This window comes from Desmodus rotundus, chromosome 1, assembly GCF_022682495.2.
Source record: "Desmodus rotundus isolate HL8 chromosome 1, HLdesRot8A.1, whole genome shotgun sequence".
NCBI classification, from domain to species: domain Eukaryota; kingdom Metazoa; phylum Chordata; class Mammalia; order Chiroptera; family Phyllostomidae; genus Desmodus; species Desmodus rotundus.
In genome coordinates, this window is record NC_071387.1 from 101,168,167 (window position 1) to 101,187,535 (window position 19,369).

At 40.6% G+C, this 19,369-nt stretch overlaps 1 protein-coding gene and 1 pseudogene across 2 annotated transcripts in view; one reads left to right on the plus strand and one right to left on the minus strand.

Moving 5' to 3' along the window:
* The window catches only part of ADCY9 (adenylate cyclase 9), a 147,491-nt gene that overhangs the window by 44,492 nt on the left and 83,630 nt on the right, over nt 1-19,369 (minus strand). The window lies entirely within an intron of this gene.
* LOC128781406 (calmodulin-like) lies at nt 2,671-8,772 on the plus strand (annotated as a pseudogene).

The following is a 19,369-nucleotide window of genomic DNA, read 5'->3' on the forward strand; positions in this document are numbered from 1 at the left end:
AAAATTATATAGAGAGTATTTCTATTGCTCCTGCTTAAGAAGTTCAAAAGTTTGGGTGAAAAAAAAAACAAAAACATTTTTCAACTGTTGACATTAAAACACCCTAGATGAGTCTCAGTCCTTTCTACTCCTACACAAAACAACTAATCATAAAAACTGATTCATCCTGGTTGTCCCAACATTTGACAATAAATCACAAGTTTCTACAGTAAACAGCTGGTGGTGAAACTTAACCTCTTTCTAAAAAATGAAATCCCAAGCAATAAAATATGAGATAGATTTACTCAAGCAGGTGAAAGAAACTAACTTGGGTACCATGCCTGTTTAACCTGATCTTGATTCAAACCTTAGCTGAACAAAACAAACTTTTCGAAGAACATACTTCCTCTCCCTCTTTCTCCACCCTGCTACTGAAACAGGTGCTTTCTGCACTCAGCTCCCTCTCTCTACCAGTAATGGATAAATACGCTGCCATCATGGACAAATATGAGTGGCCGAACAAGCTCTTAGTGACCATGCCCCTGTGTACTGTCTTTAATTAAAAAATGTTTAATTAAAAATATTTTTATTGATTTGAGAGAGGAAGAGCAAGAGAGAGAAACATTGGCCCCTTGTCCAACCCATCCACACATTTACCAGTCGACCCCTGATGTGGTCTGAACAGGGATCAAACCCACAACCCCAGCGTAACAGGACAATGCTCCAACTAAATGATGAGCCACCTGGCCAGGGCCACTGTCTTCTTACTTTCCATACTTGGCATTAATAAATACTACCCTGCTAAATGCTATGTTGCTGAGTATTAACACCGTAAGATCCAGTGGTAACAAACTTCAGAGATCTGTTCCTCCCACCTCTAAAATACTCCTGAATTATGATTTAATGCCATGTGCCTTCACAGAAACAAAATCCTTGAAAGATAACATTTGGCATACCTATGAACAACCTACCAGGTAGTACATTATTCATTCATTTGCTCATTCACTCATTCACTTATCCAACAAATTAAGTATTTATTGAGTATTATTTACTGAGGGTTAGGATCTGGGTTAAGTGTTAAAAGAAATAGATAAGAAAAAAAAGAGTACTCCAATTTCAGAAATTGGGCGCAGATGAAAACTGTGACTTAAGTACACAACTTCAGTTTCCTCATCTATAAAATGAAAATACTGGTAACAATACTATCATCTCTTGGGAAATTGTGAGGATTAGATGAGTTAATGCACATGAAAAGGGAAATGCAAAAGGGAGAGACAGTGCTTCACCGTAGGGAGTCTTCAGGAAAACTCAGGAATCACTCAAAAGTAAATGGAGGAAGGGCATGAAGTAATGCTCACAAAAATTAAACATGAGAGTGGAAGGATGGCAGTAAGTGTGAGGACAATGACTAGGGGATGACATACACCTACAAGAAGAGAGAATTATATGAATTCAATAATATGTGCTGATAGGATGTTCAAAAGTGGCCAAAGGCATTTTATGGTGTTAGAAAACAAAAGAAAAATGAAGGTCTATAATAACTATCTTGGAATAATATAATATAACAGAGTTTGAATAATCAGAAGAGGCTATAAAACAAGAGAGCTAGAAGGAAATGTGTTGGGAACTAAAACAGACTAACAACTAATAAAGTGTTATTCACCAAATGAGGACATGGAATGCCGTCAGACAGAGAAGAGTATGTCAGGTTACATCTAAGCAGGTTCAAGGGGAGTCACAGACTATATTCTTTTCTCTAAAGAACTAAGAAATAATAGTTAATTTTAGGTTTTTAATAATTAAACTAATAGCTTAAAAATTACTACTTAATCTTTAAAAGATTTTACTTATTTTAGATAGGGAAAGGGAGGGAGAAAGAAAGGGTGAGAAACATCGATTGGTTGCCTACTGTACATGCCCTGACTGGAGACCAAACCCTCAGCTCAGGCATGTGCCCTGACTCGGAATTGAACTGGCAACTTTTTCTGTTGCAGGACTACACCCACCCAACTGAGCCACACCAGTCAGGGCTAAAAATTACTACTTAATTTTAAGAGTTGAAAATTTAAATGTAAAACACAGACAATGGAAAATAGATTCTAGAAAAAAGATAAATAAAAGACAATTTCAAATCTTAGAATAGGTGGCAGCTAAATAATTAAAAACTAAAACCAAAAGGGGGAATACACTGAAGACAGAAATAAAGCTATGTGATGCTAAGCAAAGGGAGCCAGTCACAAAGGCCACCCACTATACGATTCCATTTATATGAAATGTCTAGAATAGGCAAATCCAGAGACAAAGAGGACTAGCAGTTGCTAGAGGTTTGGGAGGTAGGGGGATGGGAAGCAACTGTTAATGGGTACAGGGTTTCTTTTTGGGGTGATGAAAGTGTTCTAAAATTAGATGGTGTCACCATCTATCACCAGTTGCACAACTCTGTGAACATACTAAAAACCACTGAATTGTATACTTTAGAGGGATGAATTACATACAATAGTATGTGGACTATACCTCAATCAAGCTACTTTTTTGAAAAAGAGAAAAAAAATAGCCCTGACTGGTATTGTTTTGGGGCTTGTTCCGCAAAACAAAAAGTCGCTAGTTCAATTCCTGGTCAGGGCACATGCCTGGGTTGCGGGTTCGGTCCCCAATCCGGGTGCATACAAGAGGCAAATAGTTGATGTTTCTCTTTTACATCAATGTTTCTCTCTCTCTCCCTTTCTTTCTCCCTCCCTTCCCCTCTATCTAAAAAATAAATTTAAAAATTTAAAAAGAGAAAAAATAAAGCTATATGAACTTCAACAAGATGCAACAATAGTTCTCAGATTCAGAGAAGAAATAAAATAAATGTGGTAATAAATATGCTATCCTTGGGAAGTCAAGGTAAAGGAATGGGCAGTGGCAGGTAAAAGAAAAATATTAAAAATAAAGGCTTGGAAATAGATAACGTGGTAGAGCTAGGATGGAAAAACATACAGGTAAGAAATTAAGGCTAAATAACCTTGAAGAACTAAAAATTCAACATGGCCAGAGTTCAGAAGTCTGGGAAAAATTAAACAAAAGTTTGACCTTCACAAGGTATCTCCAAGAATCATCAAATTACTGCAGTTCTCACTGCTGCAATCTAGTCTAAAAGATCTGGGATGATGCCCATGCTGTCTTCTTAGATTGTTAACCCAATCCCCCATGATGACAAGAGTTCACCACACAGCATAGCAAGGCTGAGTGTCACGCCTGCTCTTTACCTTCACAGAGCAGACATCTCAAGCTTTCCCTGGCTGCCCTGAACACTGCTGTTTACTTTTCATCCACAAGGACATTTATTTGCAAAGCCATCTTCTTCTGATGCTGAGCATCTTCAGCCAACCTCGCCCTCCCTCACAAGGAAACTTCATATTATGCAAAGCAAAATACAAAATTCTTATAATTCCTGACTGGCCTTTCCTGGGAGTAGCCACACCAGCACCTTCACTACCTGTTACTTTGTGGAAATGTTTATCCCGGCTTCTGGCTTGCTCCCAAATCACATTTCTAGCACAGTCACATGCTTGCTGTGAATTTCACTTTTCAAGTCAACCAGTTTTCAACTAAAATTAAGCCTTTCTCGCTTTTGATGAGTGTTTTACATACTGGCTGGAGCACTAACTGAGACCGTTCCTCAAACTGCATTTTCTTGTTCTCATAGAGCATATGGCAGACTTACACAAGCCAATAACTGAGAAACTAAAATCATCTATTTTCTGATCAAGAAACAATATCTTCTTAGATATCTCCTTTTCTCTAATTTCATTTCAGCACTAGAGGAGGTCTTTCTACTTTAGACCTTTCATAAAAGAATCAAAGTTGTGTTTATGTGGTACAATGTTTTTGTAAAAATGATTTTTTAAGTAAATCCTCACCCAAGGATACACTCATTGATTACAGAGAGACAGGAAGGGAGAGTGAGAGAAGCATCAATTCGTTGTTCCACTTATTTATGCATTCATTAGTTGTTTCTTATATGTGCCCTGACCAGGTATCCAACCCACAACCTTGGCATATGTTCAAACTAATTGAGCTATCTGGCTAAGGCCTGTGTGATGTGTTTTTAATAACCTTAAAAGCGTTGTCTGGTATCTGATGAGAAGTCAAGAGAGGGGCCACTCTGCCACTCCGGAGGTCACTGGCTAAGTGATTCACTCTCTCATGCTAGCTTCACATTGTATGGCATGAGGCTGTAATTTATGCCTCAAGAAAATCACAACCATGTCATAGACCCTCACATAAGCAAAAGTGAAAGCAAAACCAAGGCAGTGAGTAGTGAGTGCCCATGTATGAGAAGAGGACGAGAGAGGGGGTTGTGGGGTACAGCAACATACAGAGGTGTGACTTAAAAACCTGACCTGGAGCTGCAGTCAACAGCCTCTCACAAAAACAGGGGATGAGCCCTGGCCAGGTGGCTCAGTTGGCTGGAGCATTGTCTCTGTACACCTAAAGGCTGCAGGTTCAATCACCCAGAGCACATACAGGAGGCAGCCGATCAATGCTTTTCTCTCACATCAATGTTTCTCTCTCTCTCCCTTCCTTTCTCTCTAAAATCAATAAACTTATTCTCAGGGGGAGGATTAAAAAAAGGGGAGTATGAGTCTTCAGAAACTCCCTTATCTTAGAATGGAAAATGGGGGCCTGCTACAGACATTAAAGGACAGAAATGGGCAGAAAGCCCATACATTCAAACCTCCTGGGAAGGAAAGTTCCAAAGCCTCCAGCAAGGAGGTACTTGCTCAGTACAGGTGCTGCCTCCAAACAAGGTAGACAAGTACTTGGGGAAAAGAAGACATGAAGAGTGCCTAGATGAGGGAAAGAAATAAAGTGCTATTCTGAACACCACTAGACTACTTTAAGAACACAGAACTACGTGGTCTGAGGATCTAACGTAGTTAATAACATTATATTATATAACTGAAATTTGCTCAGAGGATAGAGCTTAAATGTTCTCTCTCTCTCACACACACAAAGAGGTGCAATGTGAGTGATGGCTGTGAATTTCCTCACCTTTCAAGTCAATCAGTTTTCAACTCACATCAAGGTTCTCTCTTTTGATGAGTGTTTAGCCTATGTTAACTAGGTGGAGGAATCCTTCCACGATGCCTAAATATATCAAATCACAAAGTATACTTTAAATATCTTACACTTTTATTTGTCAATTACACCTCAGTAAAGTTGAAAATTTAATTTTTAAAAAAACATACAAAAATACACCAGGGCATTTGTGGTGGGAGCCTTGCAGACTGCGGTGCAGTTGGATGGCTGGGCAGGCAGCAGTGGCACAGAGCTCAACGCACACCAAGCCACAGCAGCGGAGGCACCCCCTCTGTCACAGCCACTGCACTAATGCAGCCACCCTGGACCCCTCTGCTCTTCCTCTCTTCACTGGCACCATGGCAGATCAGCTGGCAGAATAACAGATCACTGAATTCAAGGAAGGTTTCTCCCTATTTGACAAAGATGGTGATGGTACCATCACGACAAAGGAACTTGGCATTGTGATGATGTCGCTGGGTCAGAACCCAACAGAAGCCAAATTGCAGGATATGGTCAATGAAGTGATGCTGATGATAATGGCATCATTGACTTCCCAGAATTTTTTACTATGGTGGCTAGAAAAATGAAAGATACACAATGAAGAAGAAATTTACAAGGCATTCTCAGTCTTTGACAAGGACGACAATGGTTAACATCAGTGTGGCAGAACTAGGTCATGCCATGACAAACTTAGGAGAAAATCTAACAGATGAAAAAGTAGATGAAATGATCAGAGAAGCAGATACTGATAGAAATGGAAAAATCAACTATGAAGAATGCATACGGATGATGACTACAAAATGAAGAGCTACTTTCAAATCCTTCTCCTCCCCAGAAGAATCAAATTGAATATTTTACTTACTTCTTGCAAAAAAAAAAAAACATTTATTTTCTGTTTCTATATAGCAAAACTGAATGTCAAAAGTACCTTCTTTCCATACACAAAAAATCCGCATGCACTGGCTGGTGGTTGTATCCCCTAAAGATCAAGCTGCCCATCAGTCTTACAATATAAATATTGTACTGCCTTACCGGTAAGGAAGCATTTAGTGGACTCCTTGCAGCTCCATTTGCTAATGATTAATACACTGTTTGGGATGGTCAGTTTTTCATGCACGCAGCTTAACAATTGAGCAGTCAGAGATATGTATTAGAAATGAAAAATGAAAAAATAAATTCAAAATGTATCCAAATGGGTTAGTTCAATTCATTAGTATAAATGGTCATAGCTGGTTTGCTGAAAGCAAACACATTTAAAAATGGTTTACCTCAGGTTGTGTGCAGAAAAGTGCATGAAGGACAAACTGTCTAGATGTAGCCCTACTAGCAGGATGGTCCTCTTGTACTTCCACATGCCCCAACCATGTGCCACACCCTGGCGGCACACCCATGTTGGTTTAGTATCCTCTGCACTTTACTAGAGTGAAATGGGTGTCAGGCTGTCAACATTCACACAAATATTTTTGAAAAAACTTTTATCAGGGGAGCAGCATCTTTGGACTCTCTGTTTTTAAAACGCTCTGAACCATGACTTGAAGCCGGTAGAGATAGGCGGTGGCTGTGGACTTCACCACAACCATCAACATTGCTGTTCAACAAACTGACAGTAACCAGAGGGGAGGTGGGAGGGGACAACAGGGGGAAAAAGGGGAAGGGTTGTCAGGGAACATGTATAAAGGACACAGGGACAAAGCCAAAGGGGGGTAGGATTGAGGTGGGGAGGTGGGCATGGCTGGGGTGGGAGCGAGTGGTGGGGGGAAAATGGAGACAACTGTATTTGAACATCAATTAAAAAAAAAGAAAGAAAGAAAAAGAAAAAAAAACACTGCTGTTCAAGAAATTACAATTTATATCCATTCCAGGTTGAAAATGCTTGCCTTTTTATTCTTCCCAAGAAAAAGACCATTAACTTTAAAAATACACCAAAATATTGACAGAATAATAGCATTATGAAACATTTACTTTCTATATTAGAAATTTTCTCATTTATTTTCACTTTCTATATTAGGTATTCTTATTTACTTTATGTTTAAAAGAAGCGTGAATTCTTGAATCGATTACAAAATTTTAGACACAGAAGTACGTAAGGCTAAATACACTGAAGACTCGCGGCCCCACCTAAGAAGCAAAATGTCACCTGTAGTGTTCAGGTTCCCTGTGGGCCTTCCGCCATTGCACACCCTTCTCCCCCACAGACTGAGTGACTGCTCTGAATGCCACTGCCATGGTGCTCCTCCCCATACACTGCTTTAGGTTCTCACTACACATACATGTGCAATGCTAAACAATATACAACAGTAATATGTTTTTTAAAATTTACATACATGACATCATTTTACAAGTATTCTTCTGAAAGTTGCTTTTTTTTTTTGCCTAGCATTATGTTTGAGATTAACTCATATTCATTCATGTGTGAGCTTCAGTCATTTAAAAAAAAAAACTATTAAGTTTTCCAGTTATACATTTCAAAAATGAAAACTAAAAGTTTAAGTTAATTACCAACTATGTACTCTGTATTCTATTAAAAATAAGAATGTGAGAAACAGAGTAAAGATATACTTAACACAAAAATAGCACTGATTCAAAGAATATGTCATAAGTATACATTTAAGAAAGAAATGGAATTTATAGGAACCAGTGAAAAGAAAAAACAAAAATTAAGAGAGGTCCTGGATGGTGTGGCTCAGGATTAACTGCCAGCCTGCGAACCAAAGAATCATCAGTTCGATTCCCAGTCAGGGCACCTGCCTGGGTTACAGGCCAGGTTCCCAGTAGGGGAAGAGAGAGAGGCAACCACACATTGATGTTTCTCTCTCTCTTTCTCCCTCCCTTCCCCTCTCTCTAAAAATAAGTTAATAAAAAAAACTTTTTTAAAAAATTAGAGGAGCTCAGGGATGAAAGAAAAGTTGCTGTAAAAATACAAAGAAATCAGCCCTAACAGGTGTGGCTCAATTGGTTTGGCTTTGTCCCACAAAGCAAAAGGAAAATTGGTTTTATTCCTGGGCAGGGCAAACTCCTCGGTCGTGGGTTTGATCCTCAATTGGAGCAAGGACAGGAGGCACCCAATCAATATTTCTTTCCCTCTCTTTCTCTCTCCCTTTCCCTCTCTCTGAAATAAGTAAATATATAAATACATAAATAAATACATAAATACATAAATAAAAAAATTTTTTAAGTCAAAGAAATCAAACTCAGGGAAGGTGGCAGGCCAGGCACCAAAAAACCACATGAAAATGGAAGAACCTAAATACAGAAATAAAATAACAGGTACACTTTGCCCAGGGCTGAGTCCTAGCAGAAGTATAGAAAGTAATGTTTTCCATTATCCTATTGTCCTATTAATATTTTGATGTATTTCTGCATGTTTCATTTTTAATTAATTTTTCAGCTTTATTGAGGTATAATTGACAAATAAAATTGTTAGACAGTAAGAATATACATAAAATAAAAGGAAGTCTTCAAATTATAAGTTAATAAGGCCGGGGTGGAGAGGACTCGCGTGGCTGTGGCGGGACCGAGACTGGAGGAGTGTGGGACGAAGGGCACAGGCAGTCTCACCACAGGCAGACCCTGCGGCCCCACATTCGTGCAGATAAACCGAGAGGGCCAGACTCAGAGTGGCGGAGAACGGGGCAGGCAGAGTGGCGGGTAGCACCCCGCAGCCCCACATTCGCGCATAGATAAACAGGACGAAAGGCAAGGAGCGAAGCAGACCGTGCAACCCAGGGCTCCAGCTCGGGGAAATAAAGCCTCAAACCTCTGATTGAAAACAGCCGTGGGGGTTGGGGCAGCAGCAGGAGAAACTCCCAGCCTCACAGGAGAGGTCGTTGGAGAGACCCACAGGGGCCTAGAGTGTGCACAAGCCCACCCACTCGGGAACCAGCACCAGAGGGGCCCAGTTTGATTGTGGGTATCGGAGTGAAAGATTGAAATCCAGAGGAGAGTGAAGCGGGTGCCATTACTCCCTCTCGGCCCCTCCCCCACATACAGAGTCACAGTGCAGCAACCACCATTACCCAGCCCTGGTGAACACCTAAGGCTCCACCCCTTTAAGAAACAGATGCACCAAGACAAAAAAAAAAAAAAAAAGGCCCAAATGACAGAACACTTCAAAGCTCCAGAAAAAATACAACTAAGCAACGAAGAGATAGCCAACCTATCAGATGCACAGTTCAAAACACTGGTTATCAAGATGCTCACAGAATTGGTTGAATCTGTTCGAAAACCAGATGAAAAAATGAAGCCTATGCTAAGAGAAACAAAGGAAAATGTACAGGGAACCAATAGTGATGCCAAGGAAACTGGGACTCAAATCAACGGTGTGGACCAGAAGGAAGAAAGAAACATCCAACCAGAAAAGAATGAAGAAACAAGAGTTCGGAAAAATGAGGAGAGGCTTAGGAACCTCCAGGACATCTTGAAACGTTGCAACATCCGAATTATAGGGGTGCCAGAAGGAGAAGAGGAAGAACAAAAAATTGAAAACTTATTTGAACAAATAATGAAGGAGAACTTCCCTCATCTGGCAAAGGAAATAGACTTCTGGGAAGTCCAGGAAGCTCAGAGAGTCCCAAAGAAGCTGGACCCAAGGAGGAACACACCAAGGCACATCATCATTACATTACCCAAGATTAAAAGCAAGGACCTACATCCAAGATTACTGTATCCAGTAAAGCTATCATTTAGAATGGAAGGGAAGATAAAGTACTTCTCAGATAAGGTCAAGTTAAAGAAGTTCATCATCACCAAGCCCTTATTATATGAAATGTTAAAGGGAGTTACCTAAGAAAAAGAAGATCAAAAATAGGAACAGTAAAAATGACAGCAAAATCACAGTTATTAACGACCACACCTAAAACAAAAACAAGAGCAAACTAGGCAAAGAACTAGAACAGGAACAGAATCATAGAGATGGAGATCACATGGAGGGTTGTCAATAGGGGAGTGGGAGGGGGAGAGGGGGGGAAAGGTACAGAGAATAAGTAGCATAGATGATAGGTGGAAAATAGACAGGGGGAGGGTAAGAATAGTATAGGAAATGTAGAAGCCAAAGAACTTATAAGTATGACCCATGGACATGAAGTATAGGGGGGCAATGTGGGAGGGAGGGGGTGGGCAGGATGGAGTGGAGTGTGTGTGGGGGAAATGGGACAACTGTAATAGCATAATCAATAAATATATTAAAAAATAATTTAAAAATAAAATAAAAATTAAAAAGCAAAAAAAATAAAAATAAAAATAAAGAACAAAATAAACAAATAAAACTGTAACAGACTCATAGACACAAAGAGTGAACTGGTGGCTGCCAGAGGGTCAGGGGACTGGGTAAAAAAGGTGAAGGGATTAAGAAGTACAAATGGGTAGTTACAAAATATTCAATAGGAATGTGAAGTACAGCATAGGGAATATAGTCAATAATATTGCAATAACTATGTATAGTGCCAGGTGGGTACTGAAAATATCAGGTGGAACACTTTTAAAGTGTATGACTGCTTAACCACTATGCTGCACAGTCCAGATGCATCCAATCTGCAGCCCCTGAGCTACATGCAGCTCAGGACGGCTGTGAATGTGGCCCACACCAAGTCACAAATTTACTTAAAACATTATGGGATATTTTTGTGATTACATGTCACAATGTATTTAATGTGTGTTCCAAGTCAACTCTTCTTCTTCCAGTGTGACCCAGAGATGACAAAAGGTTGAACACCCCTGAAAAAACAATATAAAATAATATTGAAAGTAAACTATAACTAAAAAATAAATAAAAATAACTCCCAACAAACAAGGAAGATAATCTCTAAAAATAAGGAAACAGGAGAGCTTGGAAACATTAAATATTTCCAGAAACTACTTACAGTGGGTTGAAAATTGCTTCAAAAGTTTAATTCAGGACTTTTGGTCAAGAGGGAAGCGTAAGCATACACATCTTGCCTCCTCACACAACTACAGCAAAAATTACAAGACTACAAAACAAATATCACTCAGAATTGTCAGGAAATCGAGCAGTATGGAAGTCTGAAAACCAAGGATTTAAAGAGTCACCATGATGGGTAGGAGGGGAGGAGACACAAAAATGAACAGACAGGCACAGACTGGTATGGAGACATGGAATGGATGGTTCCACATTCATGTGTGGTAGATAAAAATTGGGAGGGATACCTTGGGAGCAAGGGATCCCAGCCCCAGACCAGACAACACAGCCCAGGGTTCCAGTGCCAAAAAGGTAAGTCCCCATAACTTCTGTCTGTAAAAACCAGTGTGGGTTGGGGTGGCAGAGAAATTGTGGGATTCTCAGGAGACTACTCTTACAGGGCCCACAATGGATTAAGGACTTGACGCAGATTCAACCCCTCTGGGATTCATCACCAGGCAACAGTTGGAAGGGCACCAGTGGCATATGGGGAGAAACTGAAGTGACTGGCAACAGGGCAAGTGCTAGGAGACAGCTTCCTCCTGGGAAAAACTCCAGAGGCCAAGAAGTGGCCACTGTTCCCTCTCTGAGCCCTCCCCAACACAGAGCCACTGAGCAGTGACATGGGTTGTCCTGCCCTGGCTATTACCTAAGTCTCCGCCCCATACAAATTACAGGTGTGCTTTTTCTACATAGGCCATGGTACTAAGATAGGGAGTCAAACCAGCTGTACTTACCACACAGAAATGAACACAGAGAGGCTGCCAAAATGAGGAGACAAACAAATATGGCCCAAATGAAAGAACAGAACAAAACTCCAGAAAAAGAACTAAGTGAAATGGAGATAAGCAACCTATCAGATGCAGAGTTCAAAACACTGGTTACCAGGATGCTCCAGGAACTCACGGGGTACTTCAACAGCATAAAGAAGACCCAGGCAGAAATGAAGGTTACATTAAGTGAAGTACAGAAAAATCTGTAGGGAACCAACAGTGGAGGGGATGAAGCCAAGAATCAATCAGTAATGTGGAACATAAGGAAGAAAAGAAGCATTCAATCAGAACAGCAAGAAGAAAACAAAATTCAAAAAGCTGAGGATAAGCTAAGAAGCCTCTGTGACGTCTTCAAACGTACCAACACCTGAATCATAGGGGTGCCAGAAGGAGAAGAGGAAAAGCAAGAAATTGAAAACTTAAAAAATAATGAAAGAAAACTTTCCTAATTTGGTGAAGGAAATAGACATATATATCCAGGAAGCATAGAGTCCCAAACAAGATGGACACAAAGAGGACCACACCAGGAAGCATCATAATTAAAATGTCAAAGGTTAAAGATAAAGAGAGAATCTTAAAAGCAGCAAGAGAAAAGTAGAGCAGTTACCTACAAAGGAGTTCCCATAAGACTATCTGCTGATTTCTCAAAAGATACTTTGAAGGCTAGAAGGGACTGGCAAGAAGTATTCAAAGTGATGAAAAGCAAGGACCTATAAACTATATTACTCTATCCAGCAAAGCTATCATTTAGAATTGAATGGCAGATAAAGTGCTTCCTAGACAAAGTAAAACTAAAGGAGTTCATCATCACCAAGCCATTATTATATGAAATGTTAAAGGGAATTATATAAGAAAAATAAGATAAAAACTATGAACAGTAAAATGACAATAAATTCACAACTATCAATAATTGAATCTACAAAAACAAACTAAGCAAACAAGCAGAACAGAATCAGAATCATAGATATGGAGATCATTTGGAAGGTTATCAGTTAGGAAAGGAGGAGAATGGGGGGAAAGGTACAGGGGGGAAAGGTACTTAACATCAGTTAGGAAAAGAGGAGAATGGGGGGAAGGTACCCCCAAGTACAAATTGGTAGGTACAGAATAGACAGGGGGATGTTAAGAATAGTATATGAAATGGAGTAGCCAAAGAACTTATACATATGACCCATGGACATGAACTAAGGGGGGACTGCTGGAGGAAATAGGGGTCCAGGTGGAGGGGGGTAGAGGGGGGAAATTGGGACAACTGTAATAGCATAATCAATAAAACATATTTTTAAAAAGTAATTCAGGGCCAATTTGTTGTAGCTCAACCTTGCTTGACATATATTATTCCTTAAAATGTTTTAAATGTGAATATGTATAAGATATGCCATATTTTCCACTTTTTAATCCCTTAAATTTTACTATGATACCTAAAAGCAGTTTGTAAACTGAACACTGAACTCTCTGATCTTTCACACCCATTAAAAGCAACACATGTAGTAAAACACACGACTGAACAAATTACCATTTCGTGGGGCATTCTCTCTGACTCCATGGAGTTTCAATGTTTAACTAGGCACACAGCCACAATGCTAATAGGATTTGGCACAAACTGATGAAGCCAGGGCAGGGAAAGGTGTTTCAGGAGCAGTATTATTGTGCTGCCCTTTTTGCTAAGGCCTTAGCCACCGGCAAAATTGAAAAGCAGGTAAACTCACTCTAGTCACCTTGGGCCAACTTCTCTCTCTCTGCCCCTCAAGGATCCCACTGCCTCCAGGGTTGGTTGCCTCCTTTTGACTTACTGTCAGAATGTCCACAGAAGTCCATGTGATCTCGGGTCTTAGGAGCACCGTGAAATCACATGTGATGTGGTGCTGAGAGCACCAGGACCATGCCCTGCCCATACTTCTACAAGCTACCGGTGGTCAAGGAATTCATGCCAGCAGTTGGCTGACATAAATTGTGCCTTCCTAAATTCAGGTGACAAAAATCTGGCCCCCCAGTGATCCCAGAAATTCCTGCATCACCAACACCCAAAGTATCTGCCAAGCACTGCATGATGGTGCCTCCACGCCAAAGTGGCAGGTCCCAGTGGCAAGCTCTGTCTCCTCTGGGGATCATCATGAATCATGACATTCCTGTCGGTTCCTTTTAATTCCTTTAAATCCCCTGAAGACCCATAACAACACCTTCTAGAAACCAGAGGGTGAACCACAGGTCCTCAACCTGATCAGACTCAATGACTCCTTTTTATTACATTTTTATTACATATGTAATTTGTAATGTTCTCTTCACCATCCTGAATAAAATTAAATTCATGGACAGTATATAACATTTAATCTCTGAAGCCATCAAAAACACCTCTGACAATTTCCCAAACACCCTTCCATGTAGCCTTTCATCAGGATGCCTTATGATACACAAGTGGGTGTCTGGCAAAGGCAGGACAGTGGCACAGCCCCCATGCTCTAAGAGCGGCTGTAAGTCCCCATAGTCCTCTACCCATCTTATTCCCTCCCAAGAGAGATACAGTTTGAAGGATATCTGAAATACTCAAGAATCCACAATGTTCTATGTGTATGTCTATGCTGTAATTGTATATATAACAAATGAATTTTTGTGTATATATCTGCAGAAATTTAAAAGAAAAAGATTTCTTGAGGACTTCCAGGCAATATGGTGGCATAGGCAGACATGGCTCGCCTCTTTGTACAACCACATCCACAAAATTGCAACTAAAAAATACAACATCACTCAGAACCATCAGAAATCTGGTTGAATGGAAGTCTGACAACCACAAAATTGAGATGAACAGAAGTCTGATAACTATGGAATTTAAAAAACCACATCCATTCAGACTGGCAAGAGGGACAAAGACAAGGAACAGGCTAATCCCACATCCCCGTATGATGGATAAAAATTTGGAAGGGATATCTCAAGAGTGAGGAGTTCCATCCCCAAACCAGGCCCCCCAGCATGGGGTTCCAGTGCCGGGAAGGTAAGTCCCCACAACTTCTCGCTGCAAAAACAAGCAGGGAGTGAGTTGGTGGAAGAAACTTCTGGAGTCCCAAGCAGTTCCTCTTAAAGAGTCCACATACAGACTCACTTACTCAGACTCACTACATTTGAGCTCCAGCACAGGGGTAAGCAGTTTGAATGGTATCAGTGGTATACGGGGGAAAAACTGAAATGTCTGGTAGCAAGGCAAGCAGAAGCCACTGTTCCTTTTCTAAACCCTCCCCCCACAGAGCCAGCAAGCTAGAGCCATGTCTGAGACTTCATCAACCTGGCTAACACCTTTTGACCTGCCTTGGGGATCCCCAGAGACTGTGCCCCAACTTACAGATCCACCCAAGCAGCTTGTCCTTAAGAGTGGCTGGTCTTGGCTCCTAAATCCTATCAAACAAGCAACAGCTGGCTTCAGTGAGCCCTAGCAGCAGCCAGATTAGATTCACAGCTTGGCTTCGCCTGGGAACCTCCAAGTCCAGCACAAGTAGCAACCATCTCAGATTGCTTTACAGCTCAGGCAGGGTGCCTGGGGCATAACACAGGTGGGGGCTGATCTTGGCCTGCACCACCTGGGAAACCCCAGGGCCAGCACACCCAGTGGACAGCTACAGACCATGTCAGAGCACTCACCCTGACCCTGCACAGTTGATCCCCCACCGAAGGCAGAGGTTGGTGGTCAGTGGTCACAGCCAGTCTTTGTAGCTGACTGGCCTGGGTAAATCCCTCCAACTGACCTGCCAACAGCAATCAAGGCTCAACTACAAGAGGAGGTTGTACTCAGCCCACACAAAGGGTGCATCTTGAGTACCCACTTGGGTGATAGGGGAGGCTCTGCCACTGGACCCTACAGAACACCTACTACATTAGACCACACTACCAAGAAATGGAGTCAAAGCAGTTCTACCTAATATATAGAAACAAACACCGGGAGGCTGCCAATATGAGGAGACAAAGAAACATGGGCCAAATGAAAGAATAGATGGAAATTCCAGAGAAAGAGCTAAATGAAATGGAGATAAGCAATCTATAAGATGCAGAGCTCAAAATACTGGTTATAAGGATGCTCAAAGAACTTAGTGAGGACCTCAGTAGCATAAAAAAGATCCAGTCAGAAATGAATGATACACTAATTAAAATAAAAAACAATTTATAGGGAAAGAAGAGTAGAGTGGATGAAGCTGAGTATCAAATCAAAGATTTGGAACATAAGGAACCAAAAAACAATCAACCAGACCAACAAGAAGAAAAGAGAATCCAAAAAAATGAGGATAGTGTAAGCAATCTCTGGGACAACTTCAAGACATCTAACATTTGCATCATAAGGATGCAAACCAGAAGGAGAAAAGGAAGAGCAAGAAATTGGAAATCTATTTGAAAAAGTTATGAAAGAAAAATTCCCTAATTTGGTGAAGGAAATAGACATGCAAGTCCAGGAAGCATAGAGTCCCAAACAAGATAGATGCATAGAGGCCCACTCCAAGATACATCATAATTAAAATGCCAAAGATTAAAAATAAAGAGAGAATCTTAAAAGCAGCAAGAGAAAAGAAGTTAGTTACCTATAGGGGAGTTCCCATAAGACTGTCTGCTGATTTCTTAAAAAAACTTTGCAGGCTAGAAGGGATTGGCAAGAAATATTCAAGGTCATGAAAAGCAAGGACCTATAGCCAAGGTTGCTGTACCTATCAAATATATCATTTAGAATCAAAGGGCAGATGAAGAGCTTCCCAGACAAGAAAATAACTAAAGGAGTTCATCAGCACCAAATCGCTATTATATGAAATGTTAAATGGACTTTTTAAGAAAAAGAAAATCAAAACTATGAACAATTAAATGGCAATAAATACATATCTATCAACAATTGAATCTAAAAAGCAAACCTAAACAAAGAAGAAGAACAGAGACAGAATCATGGACACCAACAAAGCTTTGATGGTTGCCAGATAGGAAGGAGTGTGGGAGAATGGGTGAAGAGGTGAGGGGATTAAAGTACAAATAGGTAGTTACAGAGTAGCCATGGGGATGTAAAGTACAGTATAGGAAATGGAGTAGCCAAAGAACTTATATGCATGATCCATGAACATGAACAATGGTGTGGGGATTGCCTGAGGGAGTAGGGTGTGCTGGGTGAAGGACAAAAGGGAAAAAATCAGGACTATAATAGCATAATCAATAAAATGTAATTTAAAAAAGAAATATTTAAAATTGAGATCTGCAAAAATATATTTACCAAAATATATGTAAATAAATTGACTATATCTTTAAAAAATGAAATAAAAAGATTTCTCAACTTATTCTATTCATTCAACAGATAATGAGCTCCTACAATTTGCCAAGATTGAGGGCAAGCCTATTATAAATGCTAAAAATACCTAATATTTGACTATGTCTTACTAATGTTAGTACCTACAAGTACTTAGATGAAAACCTAGCACAAAGGGCATTCAAATATGTGAGGAACCAAATCACATCTCTGCAACAGTGGTCCGTTTGCAAGTAGCATGAACATCAAGGAAGGGCAGAATGAAGCACTGCACATACTGGGAAATTCTCTAGAGAGTGAATTATATAGTTAACTTTCCTTACACAATAAGGAACAAGGAATTATTTGCTTATTGATTCTATCTGAATACCAGCTATATGCTAGGCTAGACACTATGATAAAACTATGAGCATGATATTCACTGTGCCTGACTCAATGAAACTAGATTAAACAATTGCACTAATCACCACCTGTGAATAAGGCCTATAAAGAAAACTAAAGGTTTCTGCAACAGAGAACAGTAGTTAGTGGGGAACTAGTTTGGATATGGGAGCCAGGCAAGGCCTCGAAGAACTGGTTTTGAAGTGGAGACTTCAGTGATGAGAAAGAGCTGATCATGCTGTGGGCCTGAGGAGGACAATACTGGGTAGAGGGATTGGTGCATGTGGGAAAGATTGTCATATCTTCACCTGGCTGAAAGAGGGAGTAAGTGTGGCATTCTCCATCAAGAACATTCTGAGTTATGTGCTAGGCCTGCAGAAGGCCCCAGCAGAGTTTTAAGCATAGGAGAGCACACAATCCTATATTCTTTTTCTTTTCTTTTTATTTTTTGCATTTTAATTTTTAAGAACTTTTAAATTTGAACTAATTTTGGACATACAGGAAAGTTACAAATATTGTGCAAGAAATTTCTGTATATTCCTCACCCCACATGCCCTAATGTTAATGTCTTAACTCTACTATGTCAAGCACAGAAAAATAATCAAGAACAGGAAATTCACACAGTAAAATATTATTAACTCGACTACAGACTTGATTTAAATTTCACCAATTTTTTTGTCTGACTTCAGTTCCAGGATCCTATCTAGGATCCCACATGGATGGCTTGCTTTTTAAAATACCCACTCAGGCCCTGGCTGGTGAGGCTCAGTGGTTTGAGTGCCAGCCTGCAAATGTAAAGGTCGCTGGTTTAATTCCCAGTCAGGGCACATGCCTGGGTTATGACCGGGTCCCCAGTTGGGTTGGGTGTGAGAGGCAACCAATGTTTCTCTCCCTCTCTTTCTCCCTCCCTTCCCCTCTCTCTAAAAGTAAATAAATAAAATCTTTTAAAAATAAACAAACAAACAAACCACTCAGCTATAGGTAGTGAATGGCTTGGGAGGCTTTAAGAGTAGCAGTAGGGGCTCATTCTAAGGTTGTTGTTATAGTCCAGGACAAGGGTTTAAGAATGGCCCAGCCTAGGGCAACAGCAGGACAGAAACAGAAAGATTCAGGATAAAATGTCTGGGTAAAATTGATGGGATATGCCTACAGACCAGATGTGGGGGTGAGACAAGGGAGCAAGGATAACTTCCCAGTTCTGCCTTCAGTGAACGAATGGGAGATGACATATTTACTGGGTGAGTAAGACCTGGGGAAGTAAAGGTTTGGGGGTCAAGATGAGAAGCTCAGTTTTGGATGCTAGTGAAATTCCTAAGTAAAGATGTCAGTTGAGACAGCCATACCATCCCATTCAGAGAGGAGAGCTAGGCTAGAGATGGTATGTCACTACTACCACCCACGGAGAGGATGACAAAGGAGAAGGCCAGGAAATAAATGTAAGGACCTTTACCATCATGAAACAGTGGGGGAGGGGAATCCAACAAAGAAGTCCGATGACAAGAGGGGTCAGAAGACAATCATACAAACAGGATGAACACTGTCAGTACCATGCAAGTAGTGATGCACTGGGGTGGTGACATTACAGGTCAGCCTGGGGGGGCTGACATGTGAGTGGAGAAGTCAAGAAAGCATGTGTGCTCAATTCTTTAGAGAATTTTGGCCATGAAGTATGGCAGAGAAATGGGGTAATGTGGCACCTGAGAAGGTTTATGCAGGGCAGAGATGCTAGAGAATGTTGTGTGCTGATGGAATGGTCCAGGAGAGGGGAGGGATTAAAGATGCGGTAAAAGGAAGGTAGCTAAATGAGAAAAGTTGCAGGAGAGAGAAGAGAGAACACATAACTCAAGTGAAGGGACTGGACACTACCAGAAGGAGGCAAACTTCTGTAAAGAAAAGAAGAAAAAATAGACACACCTATTTATAGACTTTGAGAGAAGGGGAGGTTCTATTTGCTTTGGTGAAAGTGAGAGTAGGAAAGTAGGACTCTTGAGA